General features: G+C 40.0%; 1 long non-coding RNA gene across 1 annotated transcript in view; it reads left to right on the top strand.

The window, feature by feature from the left end:
* LOC110569451 (uncharacterized) overlaps positions 1-22,448 on the top strand; it is an 83,320-nt gene that overhangs the window by 34,897 nt on the left and 25,975 nt on the right. Inside the window, exons 3-5 of the long non-coding RNA XR_010336737.1 lie at positions 511-626; positions 10,558-10,706; positions 22,206-22,324. This is a non-coding gene — a long non-coding RNA (uncharacterized LOC110569451). The remainder of the gene's footprint in view (positions 1-510; positions 627-10,557; positions 10,707-22,205; positions 22,325-22,448) is intronic.

A 22,448-nucleotide genomic window follows, 5' to 3' on the forward strand; every position in this document is an offset into this window, starting at 1 on the left:
ACATACACATTAATATATATACACCTATGTGTGTACACGTTTACTATTTTAATCATGGTAATCATTACACTTACCATGCTCTGTGCCTATATACATATGTATTTGTATATGTACTTATTTATACAAAACAAAATGTTAAGGAGCGCTTATGCATGCATTTAATGCAAGCGAATACTTTCCCTTCAAAACTTTGTCAGAATATACATCTGGTCCGATCCAAACCACAATGTACAGATTAATCCAATTTTAATATAGATTTATTTTTTGTGTGAACCTAAATATAGTAGATGTATGTATGTATACACTGAAAAGTATGCAATAAAATAACCCAAAAGGTTATCAGTTGTCTTAACAGATTTTATAATGGTGTTATTCTTCTTTGTGTACACAGGATTATTTTCTAACTACGTGGCAAATGTCATTCATTTTTTATTTATTTATTTATTTATTTATTTATTTATTTATTTTATTTATTTTTGTTAGAGACTAAGGTGGCATTATGTTTTTCAGGCTGCTCTGCTCCTGGGCCCAAGCGATTCTACTGCCTCAGCCTCCCAACTAACTGAGACTACAGGCACACAAGACTGTACCTGGCTTGCAAACACCATTTCTATTAAGAAGATATTGTAAGTCTGATACCTAAGAGATAACAGATAATACAAACACACACACTCAAGTCACAAAAAAAAAGCTGAAAAATATTTAAGGGCATAGGAAAATGTGGAAATATAAATTATTCACTGTTAAACACAGGACAATTTTTAAAACTTTGTAACTTTTGATCTCAGCTCACTGCAACCTCCATCTCCCAGGTTCAAGCGATTCTCCTGCCTCAGCCTCCAGAGTAGCTGGAACTATAGGTGTGCACCACCACAACTGACTCATCTTTGTATTTTGGTAGAGATGGGGTTTGACCATGTTGGCCAGGCTGGTCTCAAACTCCTGACCTCAAGTGATCCATCCACCTTGGCCTGCCAAAGTGCTAGGATTACAGGCGTGAGCCCCCAAGTCTGCCCCAAAACTGTGTAACTTCTAATGGGAGTTTATACAGATGTGAGTATACGTAGCACTGTCTTGGCCTTCTCTTATGACTCCTGCCAAACAGTTTCTGACGATTCATCACATAAGCTGAGAAAATGAAAGAGGACTCCCTAGTTGTCTGGGGAGGGGAATAGGTCAAAGATTACCCAGACTTGTGAATTGGTGGCTCCTGTTGATCTCCAGGCTTCTGACAATTTATTCTCACTTTTCTTTTCTGATCCTTCTAATTTCTTGCCTGAGACAGACATTTTGATGCCATGTGAAAGTGCTGAGCCAACCCACATAGACTAAGTCGGGAAGACATTTGATTTCTCAAAGAACAAGATTCCTGATGAGGTTGAGTGGTTTAGGCCTTGACTTGATTTCACACAGAAAAGAAAAGCAAAATTACAGGAATATGCACAGGTTGCCCCAAACTGTGCAAAATGCCAGGCAGCCAGGTTTCCTGGCGCATTTGTCTCTGGGTGGCGTTTTTTCAGACAGGAAGGGCGGGAGAAGACTGCTTCAAGACAGGGTGTTTTTGAAAATCTGAGGCACTACTGCCACCGTGAGGAAATCGTTTAAAGACAGAATATGCCATTACAGCGTCCTTCCTGGGAAGCCTCGGTGTGGGGGTTGTCTGGTCTGTGCTTGGACTCGAGGCTAGGTCTTCTTGCCTTCTCCTCTAAGGCCTGAAGAGACGCCTGAACATAGGCGGTATGTAAGGCCTGAAGAGAACCTGGAGAGTTACAGTCTTGGAGTGAACCAGCCGCTCCAGGCGGCCCTGGCACAGGAAGTCGTGGGGCGGGGCCTCGGTTCCACTTGGTGTGGGCGGGACTGCAGGAACCCACTCAAATACACATGGAGGCTTTTGTGGGCATCTGTCTCTTCTTCCTGTGCCTTGGAGCAAGAGTCAGCAAGCTTTCTCATGCTGACATCTTGCTATGGATCTTTGGGTCTCTGGTAGAATCAGTAACGTGCACAATCAACAGGGTTATTCCAAAGAGAAGTTTACAGGATTTGCTATTGACTCTCGAGGTGCTACACCAAGGTACTACCAACTTCCAGGTCTCTTTTAAAACCTTAGATGAGTAGTCAGGGACTCTCAGCATAGAGGCCAAGCCTCTTCCGCCTCTTACCAGACCACTGCCGCCAACAAGTAGTGCTCACTCGAACTCTGTAATGGCGTAGGGTTTCGTTAAACGACAACCTCACGATGGCAGTAGTGCTCCAGATATGCCAAGAAGTCTTGTTTTGGCGCCCTCTGCTCCCGCCCTTCTTGTATGAAAAAACGCCACGCATAAGCAAAGGCGCCACCAAACATGGCTGCCTTGCATTTTGACCAGTTTGGGACCAGCTGGTCTTACTGCTGCACTTCCACTTTTGTTTTCCGCTTGAAATCAAACAAGGCCTAAACCACCCGCCCTCATCAAGAATCTTGTTCTTTCAGACATGTCCTCCTGACCAAGTCTTTGAGGGTGTGATCTACTTCACCGAGTTACAGAGATAGTTCATTTCATGGTATAAAATTAGCATCTTCAGAGGATGAAGACACAAGGAGAAAATTACTTGAAACTTGGAGATCTTCTCTGGCAAGCAATTTACAAACGCTGGTGTTCTTTGACCTGGCTTCCCTCTCTGACAACCCGAGAGTTCTTCATGTTCTAGCCTCATGTTTTGCATTATAGGCAGTAATTTGGCCATAGAGGAGGGATCCGATAGTTGTCATAACTGTCCACCACATATACTCCACATGAAATGATGCTCATAGTATGTCTGTTCAATTCCTGTCGAAGTTACTCAGAGTTATGTCTCATGGTTGCACCATTTAATATCAAATACAATATTTTCCCATGCATAACATATAGTTAAAGTATTTCCTAAGACTTTATACAGTGTCTATGTGGGGAATGGATGGGTATGTTATGTTTTCTGTCTTGGAGCAAGTGTTAGCAGGCTTTCATGCAGTGTTACTCTGCTGTGAGGCATGAGTCATTTGTTACAGCAATGTCAGAACATCGAGGATAGACCAGTTCAAAGTGGGATGTAGCAGGAGCGGGTAAGCTTTCTGAGGGTCTCAAGGGCACCCAATTGTCTGCAGACTAGAAGGGCATAAAGAGAAATGGAACCACTGAGCCAATCAAAGAAGAGTTATATCTTCTAGTGGACTGTTGTACATAAACCGAAAATAGTAAAGGGGATTGAAAATCAATCTACAATTTAATAGTATTTGTCTGTTGGAAGTGGTATTACCTGTGATCTCACTTCACATTATCATATATGACTTATTATAGCAGGTGTGTTTTCAAGAAGCATGATTGTTTCTACAAATTCAAAAACAAGTGGCAAAAGTGACATCAATGAAAATTATGCATTAAGGAACTTCTGTATTTCATCTCTCCAGAAAGGCAACTCAAAACAATCAGGAATCTATAATTAGATAATATTCTCAACATGATATAGGGGGCATTTATAAAAAAATCTACAGGTAATATACTCAAGAGTGAAAGACTGAAAGCTTTCCTGCTAAGATCATGAACAAGGCAAGAATGCACGTTTTTGCCCTTTTCTTGAACATTACACTTAAAATTCTAGCCAGAGTCATCAGGCAATGAAGATATATAAAAGGCATCCCAGTTGAAAAGAAAAAAATGGAAATTATGTTTCTTCATAAAGACGATGATCTTATAAAAATGCTTTAAAATGCAGAAAACCCATATTAGAGCTAATGCACAATATTCAGCAAGCACCACAGGATAGAAGAGTAACTTGGAAAAATCAGTTGTAGTTGTGTACACTAGCAATGAACAGTCTGAAAATTAAAGAAAGCAATTCCATTTATAATAGCATCAAAATAAATCATATATATATGGTTCTCCTGCCTCAGCCTCCTGAGTAGCTGGGATTACAGGCATGCTCCACCACACCCGGCTAATTTTGTATTTTTAGTAGAGACGAGGTTTCTCTATGTTGGTCAGGCTGATCTCAAACTCCCGACCTCAGGTGATCCACCTGTCTCGGCCTCCCAAAGTGCTGGGATTACAGGCATAAGCCACAGTGCCCGGCAATAAATCATATTTTAAGGAGAATATTTAACTAAACAGATGAAAGACTTATACGTTGAAAATCACAAAATATTGGAGAAGAAATTAAAGATTACCTAGATTTTTAAAAAGGACATTCTGTGGTAATGGGTTGGAAGACTAAATATTTATAATGTGGCAATACTAGCCATAGAGATCTGTAGATTTAATGTAATCCTAATTATTATTCCCATGAGTATTTATTTTTGGGAAAAAGAAACTGCAAACTCTAAAGATCCTATTATATTGCAAGATATCTGAGTAACCAAAGTTTGAATAAGAAAAACCAAGGTGAAAGACTCACACTTCTATATTTGAAAAGTTACTAGAAAAGCAGTGTGATGATCAAATAAGAATACACATAGTGATTAATGGAAGAGACGGAGAGTCTGAAAATAAACCCAGATGTTGTGGTCAATTGACTTTTCACAAAGTTATCAAGTTCATTTAATAAGACATGAATAGACTCCTCAAGAAATAGTACTTAGACAGATGGTTATCTACATGCAAAAGGATGAAGTTAGACCTCTACCTCACATCATATGCAAAACTAACTCAAAATGTATCAAATGCCTAAAGATAAGAGTTAAAGCTATAAAACCTTCAGGGAAACTATAGGAATAAATCTTCACAACTTTTGATTTGGCAATGATGTATTAGCTATACCACCAAAACCACCAATAACAAAAGAAAAAACACATTGGACTTCCCTGAAATTAAAAACTTTTTGCATCAAAGTACATAATTCAGAACTTAAAAAGCCAGCTAACAGAATGGGAGGAAATATTTCTAAATCAATTATCTAAAAACTTCTAATATCCAATACATATAAAGGGCTCCTAAAAACAACAAAAGACAACTCAATTTTTAAAAAATAGGCAAAGGGAGAGTGACATCACCAAAAATGGTAGAGTGGAAGCAATCTGACTTTACCCTAAAGAAAACTAAAACAGCTGTCTCGTGCCAAGATTATCACAAGTAATATTGCAGAACTGAAAATTGAGACTGACGATCTATGTGGCCACAAGAAAGTGAATACATATGAGCAGCTGGAAAGATTAATGGACTTCTCTCTCCATGATTCCCCAACCCGAAGCTGCTAGGCACCACTTAAGTTTCCTCTGTAAAATGTGAGATCCAGGTAGGCAGCTACCTTATCACCCATTTTGGTGTCCTTTGCAGCAATGCTATTCTTGCCTCACACCCTAGAAAACATCCTGACTGCCTATAGGAAGAAAAATCTCTGAGGGCAGCTACAGACAAAAAGTGGAGTTGAAGCTAGCAACCCCAGTGCATTAAATCTGGAGACTCCTCTTTTACTCAAAGAAGATCTCAAACCAGAGAGGGCATCAGCAGCAACATGAAAATGAACAGGAATGGAAAAAAAAAGAAAAACAAAAAACAGGAAAGGCTATACTTTGGCCGGGCATGGTGGCTGACGCCTGTAATCCCAGCGCTTCAGAAGGCCGAGGCAGGCAGATGGCCTGAGGTCAGGAGTTCAAGACCAGCCTGGTCAACGTGGTGAAACCATGTCTCGACTAAAAATACAAAAAGTAGCTGGGCATGGTGGCGCATGCCTGTAATCTTAGCTAGGGAGGCTGAGGCAGGAGAATCCCTTGAGACCAGGAGGCAGAGATTGCAGTGAGCTGAGATCTTGCCATTGCACTCCAGCCTAAGCCACAGAGTGAGACTCCACCTCAAAGAAAGGCTATACTTAGATAAAACAGACTGAAAGTCAAAAACTGTAAAGAGAGAAAAAGAAGGTCACTGTATAACAATGAAAATGCCAATACAGCAAGAGGATATAAAAATCGTAAATATGTGTGTACCCAACACTGGAACACACAAATATATAAGACAAACATTTGAAAATCTAAACAGAGAGATTGGTGTACAACAATATTGGGAGATGTCAGTACTCCACTTTCAGTAGTGGACAGCTTATCCAGACAAGGAAACATTGAAATTAAACTATACTCTAGACCAAATGGACTTAACTAACATTTACAGAATATTTTATCCAATTGCTGTAGAATATACATTCTTGTCATCAGCACATGGAACATTCTCCAGTATAGAGCATATGTTAGGCCACAGAACAAGTCTCCACAAATTTAAGAAAAGACCTGAAAATATGAAATTGCTAGAAGAAGAGACTGGGGAAATGCTTTAAGACATCATTCTGGGCAAAAATCTTTGCATATGATGCAGCAAATTTTTGTATAAGACCTGAAAAGCACTGGCAATCAAAGCAAAAATAGACAAATGAGAGTAAATCAAGCTAGAACGCTTCTGCACAGCAAAGAAAACAATAAAGTGAAGAGACAACCTACAGCAATAGAGAATATCTTAGCAAACTATTCATCTAACAATAGAATAATAAATCACAATATTAAACAAACTCAGCTCAGTAGCCAAAAACCGAATTTTCTTATTTTTCAAATGGGCAAATGATCTGAATAGACATTTCTGAAAGAAAGACACAAATGGCTTTTCGTTTCTGAAAGAAAGACATGAAGGACACACAGATATATGAAAAAATGTTCAACATCACAAATCATCAGGGAAACGCAAATCAAAACCCCAGTGATATACCATATTACCCCAGTTCAAATGGCTCTTACTAAAAAGACAGAAAATAATAGATGCTGGCTAGGAGGCGAAGAGGAATGCTTGTATACTGTTGCTAGAAATGTATATTAATACAGCCATTATGAGACATAGTATGGAGTTTCCCCAAACAGCTAAAAATAGAGTTACATATGATGCAGCAATCCCACTGCTGAGTAGATATCCAAAAGAAAGGGAATCAGTACAGCAAAAAGATACATGCATTCTCATGTTTATTGGATTATTATTCACAATAGCCAAGATATAGAATCAACTTAAGTGTTCACTGATGGATGAATGGATTAAGAATATATGGCATGCATATAAAATGGAAGATTATTGAGCCAGCAAGATGAATAAAATCCTGTCATCTACAGCAACATGAATGAAACTGTAGGACACTATGTTAAGTGAAATAAGCTAGATACCTAAAGACAAATTATCACATGTCCTCACTCATATGTAGGAGCTAAAAGAGTCTATCTCATAGAAGTATAGAGTAGAATGGTGGACACCAGAAGTTAGGAAGGGAGGGGAATGAAGAGAGGTTGGTTAATGGCTACAAAAATACAGTTAGACAGAAGGGGTAAGTTCTAGTGTTCAATATCAAAGTTACGGCAACCATAGTTAACAATAATTTAATGCTTGTTTCCAAATAGCTAAAAGAACATTCGAAATATTCCCAGCACAAACAAATAATAAATGCATTAGGTGATGAGTATGCCAGTTACCCTCTTTTGGTTATTACGCATTTTATGGATGCATGAAAATATATGTTCTGCATAAATATGTATAATTATGTACAAATTTTAAAAACAGGCAAAGGTCTTAAATAGACAAGTTTCCCGAGAAGATATACGAATAGCCAACAATTCCATGAAAGATGCTTCCATTATTAGTCTTTTCAGAAACGTAAATCAAAACCACCTCATGATACCATTTAACACCCACTAGAATGGGAATTACTTAAAAAGAACTAATATTGGTGAGGAGGTGGAGAAATTGGAGTTCTTCTAGAGTGTTGGTGGAAATGCTAAATTGTGCCCCTGCTACAGAAAACAGTTTATCAGTACTTCAAAAATTTAAACATAGAAGGAACCATATGAGCTAGCAACTCTACTCCTAAGTATCCTAACTATACACCGCAAACGATTGAAAACAAATACTCAAACAAGTACATGTATATACTCACTGTATATATTTATTAACAATATCCAAAAGGTGAACACAAGCAAACATCCATCAGTTGATGAATGGATAAACACAATGTGATATATACATATGGATATTATTCAGCTACGAAAACAAATGAAGTACTGACATATATTACAACATGGATGAAATTTGAAAACATGCTAAATGAAAGAAGAAAGACAAAAAAGGCCACTTAATACAATGATCAGTGGTGAAGGAAAGTAGATTAATGTTTGCTAGGGGCTGGGCAGAGAGTAGAATGAGAATGACTGCTTAATGGGTCCAGGGTTTTCTTTTGTGGTAATAAAAATGAGTTGCCTGCCACTAGATAGAGGTTAATGCTTGCACTGCGTTGTGAATGTACTAAATGCCACTGAATTTGACCTATTTTACTGGTTAATTTTATGTTACATGAATTTTACCAACACAGTTTTAACAAGAGCCAATATTTTTAAACCTATCATTATTTCCAAAAAATAACTAATTATATTTGAAAAGTACTCAAGTTATCAGTGGAGAAAACTTGTTTTTACAATTATACTACAGGGAAATTTGAACATTAGTTTATAAATGTACATACTATATGTGCATAGGAAAGAGACCATAATACATAGCATAGACAGTTTTAAAGTGATTATTTCTTCTCATTATGTTTGACCTACCATATGTTTTCTGCTTATAATTTCTTAAAGTTCTTGTAGAGTAAAATATTTAAAAAATCTCATTCAAAAGCATATATTGATATGGATATAGTCAAAGATTATAAAGTGATGCTGAAGGTTTTGTACAAAATTTCAAAAAGTATAAATCCAGTTATTTGAATGTAAATTGTGTGTGCGACTCTGTGGTATTCATATCTGTTTATATGCGTATACAGATTTTAAAATGCCTTATATATGTTTTTTTTAAGACAGGGGCTCACCCTGTCATCCAGGCTGGAGTGCAGTGGCGTGATCATGGCTCCCTGCAGCCACGACCTCCCTGGGCTCAGGTGATCCTCTTACCTACACCTCCTGAGTAGCTGGGTCTACAGGTGCATGCCACCATGCCCAGCTATATTTTGTATTTTTTGTAGAGATAGGGTCTTGCTAAATTGCCCGGGATGATCTCAAGCTCTCAGGCTCAAGCAATCCTCTTGCCTCAGCCTCTCAAAGTGCTGGGATTACAGTCATGAGCCACCGCATCAGGCCAATGCCATATATTTTATATTATAATCAGTGTTATACTGAGTATATGTTTAAATATGATATTATTGGCTAAGAAATTCATATCTTGAATTCATAGTTATATAACAGAGACATTAATGAAACATTGTAGTTGCATGTGAGTGGTGTGAATGCATCCATCTTACAGTTTTCTTATTCATATCTAAGTGAATGAATGTGAGAGATGCCTATTTCAATTATCATTTATTGAATTTTGTCTTCCTTCTTTTCATTTTTTAAAGATAAAATTCAAAGGTAAGAATTAGAGCTAAGGCTGGGTACAATGGCTGACGCCTGTAATCCCAGCACTTTGGGAGGCCAAGGCAGGTGGATCACGTGGTCAGGAGTTCGAGGACAGCCTGATCAACATGGTGAAATTCTGTTTCTACTAAAAATTAGCTGGGCGTTGTGGCATCTGCCTGTAATCCCAGCTACAAAGGAGACTGAGGCAGGAGAATCGCTTGAACCTGGGAGGCAGAGTTTGCAATGAGCCAAGATTGTGTCATTGCACTCCAGCCTGAGCAACAAGAGGGAAACTCCATCTCAAAACAAAAAAATTAGGGTTAAAAAATCTCAAGAATAATTTAAAACTCCTAATTTTCAGAGGTATAAGTATGTATAATATACATATTTATATGTGTTTATGTATAAACACATTTTAGATTAAAAAGAGCAAACAGAACTTATTGTTTAATGACTGGTACAATCACAAAGTTCTTTGCTAGTAATTTATTGTCTAAAATCAAGAAATTGAAAATTTTATATGACAATGGCAAAAACTGGTCAGCAGTCAAATTTTAAAATGGAAATTTTTACTCTAAAATACAATACATAGCTAAATCTAATTTTTTTTTTTTTTCCTGAGACGGACTCTCCCTCTGTTGCCTAGGCAGGAGTGCAGTGGCGCAATCTCGGTGTTTAATACACAGTTGTATGGCCTTGCTTTTCTCTTTATCAGCACATTTTTTTTTAACTTCTTTGCAAATCCCACCTCTTTGTTAATAATATGAAAATATAGGACTGATTTCCTAACTGATAAACAGTAACATATACACAAAGCAAACTCATGGGACACAGTTGTAAGCCGTTGTAGTTTAATGACCCAGGAAAATGTTTGTGTTCCAATGTTATATAATGAAACCATAAGACAAAAATCCTGGGATCCATCTGATTAGCATTTATACTCATTATTGTATTTGTGTACATTCAAGTAGGGTTCTGTGTGTCTGTCCAGCTCGAGAGCTATCTGGACTCTTATGTTAGAGCCCCACTAAACAGTGGCCTCCCTCTAAACTTACAAGGCCTACTGACTAGGTCAGAACATGGAGTAAAACTCCCGGGGAACCTGGGTAGGGAGTCAGGACAAGAACCACGTGGCCTGGTGCCTTGATTTGCTCTCCTCCAAGACCTTAAATGTCAACATTTTATTTTTCTTTCTCTTTAAGCATGGATCCCTGAGTTCTGTCCACAATACTACAAGACAATTTGATATCATAACAGAATACTGCAGACATAATGCTGAGTGAAGAAGAGAAGAAATGGGAAGGCTTGGTTGTGTGGAAACTGAGTTCTTGGAAAGAGATACTTGATAAGGGTGAGTGGATTAGATCTCAGTTTAATATCCAATGGAAGCCGAAAGCAAAATGCTAAGAGTAGAATACCTTTACACAAATTTAGCAAAATGTTAGGTAGCCATAGTTTCTGGTGTCTTTGTCTGTTCTTGACCTTTTTTTTTGAAATGTGACGGGCGGGAGACGAGTGCCTGGAACAAAGTTAGTTGGCTTTTCTCGGGCAATACTGCCATCATGCGGAAATAGTTTCATAGCATCCAAAGCTGTGAGCATTTCCTCCACGTAAGCCCTAGCACTTGAAGAAGGAAAAGCCACTGCAGGCTGAACAGACCCGAGACCCAAGCGGGCTTTCCTACCGTTTTCTCTGAAGCCTGGCAGAAGCAATGGACAAATGCAAAGTCCTAGTGAAGCAGCTGGTGAGTGAGGGACCAGGACTGAGCTAGATGCTTCCAGGAAGTCTTGGCACAGGAAATAGAGGACAGGGCCTCAGTTTCCTCATAGTGGGGACAAGACTAGAAGTGACAAAGCCAAGTACAGACCCTTGGGGCATTTATGTTATGAATACGACCTTGGGAATTTTGGCAATCTGGCTGTCCCTGTGTTACGGGGCTATGACATTTATAGCAGCATCGTTAGATGACAATGGACAGGCCAGTTCCAGGGAAGATCTATCTGAACCCAGTGTCATTCACGTGGTACTTGATACAGGAAAATTCTAAACACCATTGCCTATAGCTAGAGGGACCTCTGTAGAGGAGTGGGGATACACTGGCATGCCTATGTGGGCCAGTTCATCTTTTAGGAGAGCCGATTTGCTAAAGTGGATGCAGGCCAAGAATGTGATGGAAGGCCTAAGCAATTATTGGAGTGCACAAGCCAGCAGTTTCTGTGACCTTATAAGTTCAGGAGAAAGTCTTTTGTCATAATGGGACCCCAGTGTCATCTCAGTTCTCTCAAGGAGGCCACATAGGTTAGCTCTTTTCTGTTGGATGTCCCTCAGAATGATGGCATTGTTTAGGCCTGAGGAAATCATTATTTACTGCATCCTAGCTAGTATTTTCTGTACCAGCTTCAAAGTTATTTCCTCATGAAGATATCCAACCTTTGGTGTAGAGACCTCCAGATACTCTGTGACTCATAATTGAAGAATCAAAAGGGTGACTAAAATTGCATGGGTGACTTGTTTCTCATGACATTCTTCTTCAGAGTTTATTATCTCACTATCTGAATTATTAGTGAAAGGAATTAATGTTAGTTTGGTTCTGCACTGTGATATTACAGCGGTTCAAGAGCTTGTTCGGGGATGACCTCTCCTGGCCTCTGAGGATTCAGACAGGCATTCCAGGCAGGGTAAGGCATTGTAGGGTAACCTGGCTTTTTTGACATCTTTGACTGTGTGTAGCTCTCCCTCTAGCTGGTTTTGTTGACTTGAGTGATGGTCTGCAGACTTAGATGCTATTGACATGCATGAGTGTCCTGGAGACCGTCTGGGAAGCATTTCTCTATGATCCTTGTTCCTGGGAATGACAAAAACTGCCTCTCCAGAGTATTTCACCTAAAGTAGACTTAGATAGCTGCTAAATTGCCTCCCACGGAGGAATAGTTTGACCCGACTATTTTCATGGAAGAATACGGACCTACCTATGGGACAGTGTCTCATATCTGAAGGTAGAAATGCTGTTGATCCCAAATCTGTAATTATTTAGGCTAAGGGATCTTTTATTCACCCCTTGCTAACTGTCTTTGATACAGGCTATGTGCCCGACTAGTGGATGGAAGCCTGGGAAGGAAATCACACCTAGCCGAGTACCAGTGGTAGTGACAAGGAGGTTGACTGGTTTCTTCTACACGGGAGGATAGTGTGGAGGGGCAATGAGCCTATCATTCCCATTTAGGTTGGATACATGTCATTCACCTACACTAGGTAGTCCTTTTTTTTTTGAGATGGAGTCCCACTCTGTCGCCCAGGCTGAAGTGCAGTGGCATGATCTTGGCTCACTGCAACCTCTGCCTCCTGGGTTCAAGTGACTCTCCTGCCTCAGTCTCCCGAGCAGCTGGAACTACAGGCGCGTACCACCATGCCCAGCTAATTTTTGTATTTTTAGTAGAGATGGGGCTTCACCATATTGGCCAGACTGGTCTCTAACTCCTGACCCAGTGATCCACCCTGCTGGGCCCCGCAAAGTGCTGGGATTTCAGGCGTGAGCCACCGTGCCTGGCCCCTCACAAATCTTAATTGCATTCTCTGTGTCCTCATAAACAGCCATTTCCTGCCTCTGATTTAAGGAGAAAAGCATATTATTGAACCTTGAGGATTAAACATACTACAACAACGTAAGAGAAATGAGAAAGAAACGTGTATGTTACTCTACTTCTAACATGTCATAACCTTAAACCAAACATATAGTCAGGTATGTATTATAGAGAGCCAGTATGCACATTGTGATGTATCTGTAAAAGTTTAAACCAAATATGAGTAGTGTCTACTTTTCTAAAAGATTTTTGAGCGTGTATTTTTCAGATTTACCTTCATTTACACTGAAGGCTTAAAATGTTGAAAACAACACTTAATATTTATAATATTCAAATGAATTCCTACTCCTGAAAGCTTTGTTAAAATACACATTTGATCTGCTCCAAACCACAATGTAGAGTGTAACCAAATTTCAAGACAGATTTATTTTTCACATGAAATTAGGAATGTATATATAGCCACGTGCAGTGGGTCACACTTGTAATCCAGGAATTTGGCAGGCCAAGGTGACTGGATGACTTGAGGTCAGGAGTTCGAGACCAGCCTGGCCAACATGGTGAAACCCATGTCTACTAAAAATACAAAACAATTAACTAGGCCTGGCAGCGTATGCTCGTAATCCCAGCTACTCAGGAGACTGAGGCAGGAGATAAGCTTGAACCTGGAGACTGCAATGAGCTGAGATTGTACCATCGCACTATAGCCTGGGTGACAGAGAAAGTTTTCGTCCCCTGAAAAAGAAAAAGTACACACACACACACACACACACATATATATAAATAATCCAAATGGTTATTTTTTGCGTTGACAAATTGTATGGTAGTGCTTTCCTTCTTTATTAGTACATTGATTTTTCTGAATCTTTGTCAAGCATTATTCTTTAATTAACTAGTAGGAAAATACTGTAAGACTTATATCTAAAATACAAATTATTAAAAAAAAGATACACACACAAAAACAGACGCACCCCATAAAGTCTCAGGAAATACCTGAGGAATACGTAGTGGCATGGGAACATGCCGTGTTTTGATTTTAAATGATGTGACCGCGATGTGAAACTCTGACTAACCTCGACAGGAATTGACGGTATGTACCATGACTCTCATGCCATGTGGAGCACATATGGATGCAGTAATGACAGATTTGTGGTCCTTCCTCTATGGTTCATGCCAAATTATTGCCTACAAAGCAACACATGAACTAGAACAAACTCCCTGGTTGTCTGGGAGGGGAACCAGGTCAGAGACCAACCAGGGTTTGTATCTTGTTTCCTACAGATCTCTTCTGAGCCCCAAGCAATTTTATCCTTGTGTCTTCATGCCCAAATTTGTCCCCGGAGGAGACAGTTTGATGCTGTCAAGGCTACTGGACCTATAACTCCGAGGTAATTCATAATCGTATAGACTAGGTTAGGAGGATTTTAAGTTTCTGAAAGAATAAGATTCCTGATGAGGGTGGGTGGTTTAGGCCTTGGTTTAATTTCAGATGGAAAACAAACAAATGTGCCACAGTAAGACCAGATGGCTCTAAACTGGGCAAAAGCAAGGCAGCCATGTTTCCTTGTGCCTTTGTATCTGGGTGGCGTTTTTTCAGACAGGGAGGGCGGGAGAAGAGGGCTCCAAGACAAGTCTTGGCACATCTAGAGCACTACTGCCACCGTTAGGTAGTAGTTTAAAGACACCCTACGCCATGTCAATGTCCTTCCCCTGAGGACTACCTGTTGGAGAAGGTCTGGTCTATGGGGAGGTGGAAAAAGCTTGGGCTCCTTGCTGGTCCTTCTTGCCTTCTTGTCTAAGGCGGTAAATCAGATCTGGACATAGCAGTATCTTGGTAAAGAACCTGTAGAGTGAAGGAAAGCAAATCCTGTAACTTTCCCTTGGAAGAACCCTGTTTATTGTGCGTGGATACTGATTCCGCAAGAGACCCAAAGACCTGTAGCAAGATGAAACCATGGGAAAGCCGGCCAGGTCTTGCTCCAAGGGGCAGGAACAGGAGACAGAGGCCCACAAGAGCCAGCATTGGTCTTTTAGTGGGTTCCTGAAGTCCTGCCCTTACCAGGCAGAACCGAGGTCCCGCCCCCAACTTCCCGTGCCACGACCTCCTGGCAGCCACTGCTTCACTCCAAGCCCCTCACTCTCCAGTTTCTACACCGAGATAGCATCAATGTCCAGGCATCTCCTAAGACCTTAGAGGAGAAGCCAAGAAGTCCTAGCCTGAAGTCCAATCCTCTTTCACCTCCGTACAGATCAGACCTTCCTCCATAGCGAAGCTTCCCGAGAAGGACGCTGTAATGGCGGATTCTGTCTTCAAACCGTTTCCTCACGGTGGCAGTAGTGCTTCACATTTTCATGGAAGCCCTGTCTAAGAGCCCTCTTCTCCCGCCCTTCCTGTCTGAAAAAACGCCTCCCAGAGACAAAGGCGCTACTAAAAATGGGTGCCAGGAGATTTGTCCAGTTTGGTGCAACCTGGTCTTACTATTGAAGTTTTACTTTTCTTTCCATGTGAAAACAAAATGAGGCCTAAACCACCCTTGCTCCTCAGGAATCTTGTTCTTTCAGAAATTAAATATACTCCTCATTACGTCTATCTGGATATGATTTACTCCACAAAGTCACAGGCCCAGCAAGTTCCATGGCATCAAATTGTCTTTTCAGGTGATAAATTTAGTGGGTAAAAGTGCAATAAGCAGAAAATTATTTGAAACTTGGAGGAGATCTTTGGCAAATAGTTTACAAACCCTGGTGGTTTATGCCCTGGCTTCCCTCCCAGACAACTAGGTAGTTCTTCATATTCTAACCTCATGTGTTGCATCATAGTCAACATTTGGCATAAGCCATAGAGTGAGGACCAGACAGCAGTCATTACTCCCTGCCTTATATGCTGCACATGGCGTGATCCTCACAGTCCCTATGTTCAGTTCCTTTTGAAATTACTCAGTTTCATCTCATGGTCTTATCATTTAACAATAGAACACAACATGTTACCATACATCAAATATTCTTGAAGTATTTCGTGAGACATTACATGCTGTGTGTGGTGTGCATAGATGTGTGTGTTATGTTCTGTCCCTTGGAGCAAGTGTTAGGAGGCTTTCAGTCAGTGTTACTCTATCACGGTCCTTTGATGCAGCAGTACAAGAACACCAAAGACAGGCCTGTTCCAGCTGTGATAAAGCAGGAGCCAGGATGTCTTCTGATAGTCTCAAGGACATCTAGTTGTCTAGAGACTGGAAGGACAAAAAGTTCTATGTCTTCTAGTAGAGTTGTTTTTTGTTTTTGTTTTTCGATGGAGTCTTGCTCTGTTGCCCAGGGTGGATTGCAGTGGCATGATCTCAATTCACTGCATCCTCTGTCTCCCAGATTGAAGGGATTCTCTTGTCTCAGCCTCCTGAACAACTGGGACTGAAAGCGGGCTCCACCACACTTGGCTAATTTTTGTATTTTTAGTAGAGATGGGTTTCACCATGTTGGTCAGGCTGATCTTGAAGTCCTGACCTCAGGTGATCCACCTGCCTCGGCCTTCCAAAGTGCTAGGATTACAGGCATAAGCCACCATTCCCAGCTATTTTATTTATTTATTTTCTCAGTGGAGTTGTTACACATAAAGGGATGGGAACCAAAAACAGTGAAAAGGATTGAAAATCAATCTACATTTTAAAAGTACTTGTCTGTTGGAGGTAACATTACCCATGATCTCACTTTGTTAATGGTGGTAGAGAACCGAGTTACCCCAAGTAACAGGTGGCATATCCGTATGGGTCCATAGCAACTTCAGTCCTTCCTTCCTCAGAAGAAAGGATTGGACTGAGGGGCATAAAGCAGAAAAGAGACTGAGGCAAGTTTTAGAGCAGGAGTGGACATTTATTTAAAAGGCTTTAGAACAGGGAAGAAAGAACCCTTGGAAGAGATCCAAATGGGTGCCTGAATGGCCAAGAGAACAAAAAGACCTTTTAACCTTGATCCTGGGACCTTACAGGCTTTCCTCTTTCCCATGATTCTTCCTTTAGGGTGAGCTTTCCACATGCGCAGTGCTCTCCTTACCATTTGGAATTGAGCACTGCACAATGTGTTTAGGGAGTTATACACATGCCCATCTGAGGCTTTCTTCCATTTTCCGGTGGCATGTACCTGGAACATTATATTTTGCAATTTTGTCTCTTAACACGCATGCCCAAAAAGCTGCTTCTCCCTGTGGCCTGCATTCAATTCACACTTTTAATATTAACAGGTGTGGACCATCAGGAGATTGTCTCTCCCTGGCTGCCAGATTATCATTTTCAGAGAGGCAATGTGATAATTGCCAAAAGATCACGGGACATTCCTAATGGGTGGGGGAGAGCCTTTCCCTGCCCTGCTCATTGCCTATCTAACTACCTGTAACTACTTTTTCACGTATTGCTATTATGTCAGGCACATTTTGAAGAAGCATGAGTGTTTCTACAAATTCGATCATTTTCTCAGCCTGATATATGGGGCATTTATTAAAAACCTACTGCTAATAATATAGTCAAGAGGGAAGGACTGAAAGCTTTGCACCTAAAATCATGAACAGGAGAAGAATGCCCACTTTTGCCACTTCTGTTGAACATTATACTTAAAATTCTAGCCAGGGTCATCAGGCAATGAAGATATATAAAAGGTATCCAAATTGGATAGAGAAAATAAAAATTATTTCTCTTCACAAATACAATGATCTTCTAAAAAATCTTGTAGGCTGTTCTTGAACTCCTGACCTAAAGTGATCCACATGCGTCGGCCTCCCAAGTCCCACCACTTTGAGAGGCCGACGCATGTGGATCCCTTGAGGTCAGGAGTTCAAGAACAGCCTAGCCAACATGTTGAAATCTCATCTCTACAAAAATTAGCCAGGCATGATGGTGGGTGCCTGCAATCCCAGCTACTTGGGAGGCTGAGGTGAGAGAATAGTTTGATCCTGGGAGGCAGAGGTTGCAGTAAGCCAAGATGGTGCCATTGCACTCCAGCCTGGGTGACAGAGCAAGACTCCAGTCTCAAAAAAATAAAAATAAAAAAATGCTTAAAACCCCAGAAAACCAGTATTAGAGCTAGTGAACAATATCCAGCAAGCATAGGATAGAAAAATTAACTCTGAAAAATCAGTTGTAGTTGTGTACACTAGCAATCAGTAATCTGAAAATTAAATTAAGAAAGCAATTCCATTTACAATAGCATCAAAATGAATCACAATTTTAGGACAATAATTAAATAGATGAAAGTCTTGTACATTGAAAATCACAAAACAATGGAGAAGATGTTAAAGATAAACTTGATTTTAAAAAAGAATATCCTGTGGTATTGGGTCTCAAGACTAAATATTTTTAACATGGCAATACTACCCAAAAAGATCTATAAATTTAATGTAATCTTTATTGTTATCCCAATGAGCATTCTTAAAAAAAAAAAAGAAGAGCACAAATTCTAAAGATCCTATTAAATTGCAAGAGATCTGATAACCAGTGTAAACTTTGAACAAGAAAAACCAAGGTGGAAGACTCACACTTCTAGATTTCAAAACTTACTATGAGGCCGGGCGCGGTGGCTCACGCCTATAATCCCAGCACTTTGGGAGGCCGAGGTGGGTGGATCACGAGGTCAAGAGATCGAGACCATCCTGGTCAACAAGGTGAAACCCCATCTCTACTAAAAATACAAAAATTAGCTGGGCATGTTGGCGTGCGCCTGTAGTCCCAGCTACTCAGGAGGCTGAGGCAGGAGAATTGCTTGAACCCAGGAGGCGGAGGTTGCGGTGAGCCAAGATCGCGCCATTGCACTCCAGCCTGGGTAACAAGAGCGAAACTCCGTCTCAAAAAAAAAAAAAAAAAAAAAAAAGAAACAAAACTTACTATGAAAGCTAGAGTAATCAAAGCAGTGTGATGATCAAATAAGAATACACACAGTGATTAATGGAAGAGATGGAGAGTGTGGAAATAAACCCACACGTGGTCACTTCAATTTTAACAAAGTGATTAAGGGCATTTTATGAGAAGTTAATAGAGTCTTTAACAAATAGTGCTTAGACAGCTGGTTATCCACATGGAAAAGGATGAAGTTAGACCTCTACCTCACATCATATGCAAAAATTAACTCAAAATGTATCCAATGTCTAAAGATAAGAGCTAAAACTATAAAATCTTCAGGGAAATTATAGGGATAAATCTTCACGACTTTAGATTTGGCAGTAATTTTTTAGCTATACCACCAAAAGCACCGATAACAAAAGAAAAGATAAATTGGGCTTCCCTGAAATTAAAAACCTTTTGCATCAAAGTACAGAATTCAGGACTTGAAAATCCAACTTATAGAATGGGAGAAAATATTTCCAAATCAATTATTTATAAACATCTAATATCTAATGAAAACAAAGAACTCTTAAAACTCAAAAACAAAGAGACAAATAACCCAATTTTTTAAAAGTAGGCAAAGGGAGAGTGATATCAGCAATATGCTAGAGTAGAAGTGGTCTGACTTTACTGCAAAGAAAACTAAAAACAGCTGTGTAGAGATAAGATTATCAGAAACAATATTCCAGAACTGAAAATTGAGACTGTGATGATCTGTGGGGCCACAAGGAAGTGAAAAAGTATGAGCAGCTGGAAAGACTAAAGAACTTCTCTCTCCATGATTCCCCAACCCAAAGCTGCTGGGCACCATGTAGAAAAGTCCCCCTTGGCTGGGCGCGATGACCCACACATATAATCCCAGCACTTGGGGAGGCCTAGGCAGGTGGATCACCTGAGGTCAGGAGTTTGAGACCAGCCTGACCAATATGATGAAACTCCATCTCTACTAAAAATACAAAAATTAAACAGGGTGGGGAGGGGTGGTGGTGTGGTGGTGTGCACCTGTAATCCCAGCAACTCTGGAAGGTGAGACAGGAAAATTATTTGAACCCGGGAGGTGGATGTTGCAGTGAGCTGAGATCACGCTGCTACACTCCAGCCTGGGGGACATAGTGAGACTCCATCCCAAAAACAAAAAAGAAAAAAGAAGTCCCCCTGGACTCACAGTTTCCTCTGTAAAATGTGAGAGCAATGTAGAGAGCTAGCTTTTCTTCCATTTTGGTGTCCTTTGCAGGAATGCTATTCTGGCCTTAATCCCTAGGAGGCATCCTGACTGCCTGTAGGAAGAAAATCCCTGAGGGGGCAGTCTGAGATTAAAAGTGGAGTTGAAGCTACCAACCCGAGTGTATTCAATTTAGGGACTCCTCTTTTACTTAGACAAAGAAGACCTCAAACAAGAGAGGGACATCAATAGCAACATAAAAATGAACAGGAATGGAAAAAGAACAGGAAAAGCTATACTTACACAGAATAGATTAAAGTCAAAAACTGTAAAGAGAGACAAAGAAGGTTACTGTATAACAATGAAAATGCCAGTTCAGCAAGAGGATTTTTTTTTTTTTGAGACGGAGTTTCGCTCTTGTTGCCCAGGCTGGAGTGCAATGGCGCCATCTCAGCTCACTGCAACTTCCACCTCCCAGGTTCAAGCGATTCTCCTACCTCAGCCTCCGGGGTAGCTGGGATTACAGGGGCCCACTGCCACACCTAGCTAATTTTTGTATTTTTAGTAGAGATGGGGTTACACCATATAGGCCAGGCTGGTCTCAAACTCCTGACCTCAGGAGTTTGATCTGCCCTCCTCAGCCTCCCAAAGTGCTGGGATTACAGGTGTGAGCCACCGCGCCTGGCCAAGAGGATTTAACAATTGAAAATAGGTATGTACCCAACACCGGAACATACAAATATAGAAGGCAAACATTTGGAGAGCTAAATGGAGAGACAGACTGGTGTACAACAATACTGGGAGATGTTGGTACTCCACTTTAAGCAATGGACAGCTTATCCAGACAAAGAAACATTGGAATTAAACTATACTCTAGACCAAATAAATGGACTCAACTGACATTTACAGAATATTTCATCCAATTGCTGTAGAATATACATTCTTGTCATCAGCACATGGAACATTCTCCAGTATAGAGCATATGTTAGGCCACAAAACAAGTCTCCACAAATTTAAGAAAAGACCTGAAAATATGAAATTACTAGAAGAAAAGACTGGAGAAATGCTTTAAGACATCATTTTGGGCAACGCTTTTTTGTAGGAGACCTCAAAAGCACTGGAAATCAAAGCATAAATACACAAATGAGAGTAAATCAAGCTAGAAAGCTTCTGCACAGCAAAGAAAACAAAGTGAAAAGACAACCTACAGAAAGAGAATATCTTTGCAAATTCAGCTTAATAGCAAAGAAAACAAATTATCTGATTTACAAATGGGCAAATGATCTGAATAGACATTTCTGAAAGAAAGACACAGATGGCCAGCAGATACATGAAAAAATGCTCAACATCACTAATCGTCAGGGAAATGTAAATCAAAACTGCAATGGGATACCGTACTACACCAGTTCAAATGTCTCTTACAAAAGAGAAAGTAACAGATGTTGACTAGGAGGCAGGGAAAGAGGAATGCTTGTATCCTGCTGCCTGCAATGTACATTAGAATAGCCTCTCTGAGACACATGATGGAGGCCCCTTATTGCGATGATCAGTAGTGAGGGGAAGTAGATGAGTGTTTGCTGGGGGCTGGCCAGAGAGTCCAATGGGGAATGACTGCTTAATGAGTCCAGGGTTTTCTTTTGTGGTAATGAAAATGATTTGCCAATAGATAGAGGTAATGCTTGCACTGCATTGTAAATGTACTAAACGCCACTGAATTTCACACATTTTAATGGTTAGTTTTATGTTACATGAATTATACCAACACAGTTTTAAAATGTGCCAATATTTTTAAACCTGTCATTATTTCCAAGAATGATAATTATATTTGAAAATTACTGAAGTTATCAGTGAAGAAAATTTGTTTCAGCAATTATACTACAGGGGAATTTGAACATTAGTTTATAAATGTACATATTATATGTGCAAAGGAACAGATCATGATACATAGCCCAGACACTGTAAAAGTGATTCTTTCTTCTCACTATGTTTGACCTACCATATGTTTTCTGTTTATAATTTCTTAAAGTTCTTTTAAAGTAAAATATAAAAATACTCAAGCACTCAAAAGTATATATTGATATGGATATATTCAAAGATTATAAGGTGATGCTAAAGATTTTGTATAAAATTTCAAACAGTATGAATCCAATTATATTGAAAGTAAAATGTGTGTGGGACTCTGTGTGTATTCATATCTGTTTGTATGCTTATACAAATGTTTAAATATAATATATATGTTTTTTACACAGGATCAGACTCTATTGCCCAGGCTACAGTGCAGTGGCATGATCATGGCTCAATGTAGCCTCAACCTCCGTGGACTCAGGTGATCCTCCCAACACCACCTCATGAGTAGCTGGGACTACAGGTACATGCCACCACGCCTAGCTATTTTTTGTAGAGACAGGGACTCACTAAATTGCCTAAATCACTAATTGCTAAATTGGTCTTGAACTCTCAGGCTCAAGCGATCCTTCTGCCTCAGTCTCACA

Source organism: Aotus nancymaae, unplaced genomic scaffold (assembly GCF_030222135.1).
Source record: "Aotus nancymaae isolate 86718 unplaced genomic scaffold, 86718_ANA_hifiasm-v0.15.2.pri h1tg000004l, whole genome shotgun sequence".
Taxonomy (NCBI): Eukaryota; Metazoa; Chordata; class Mammalia; order Primates; family Aotidae; genus Aotus; species Aotus nancymaae.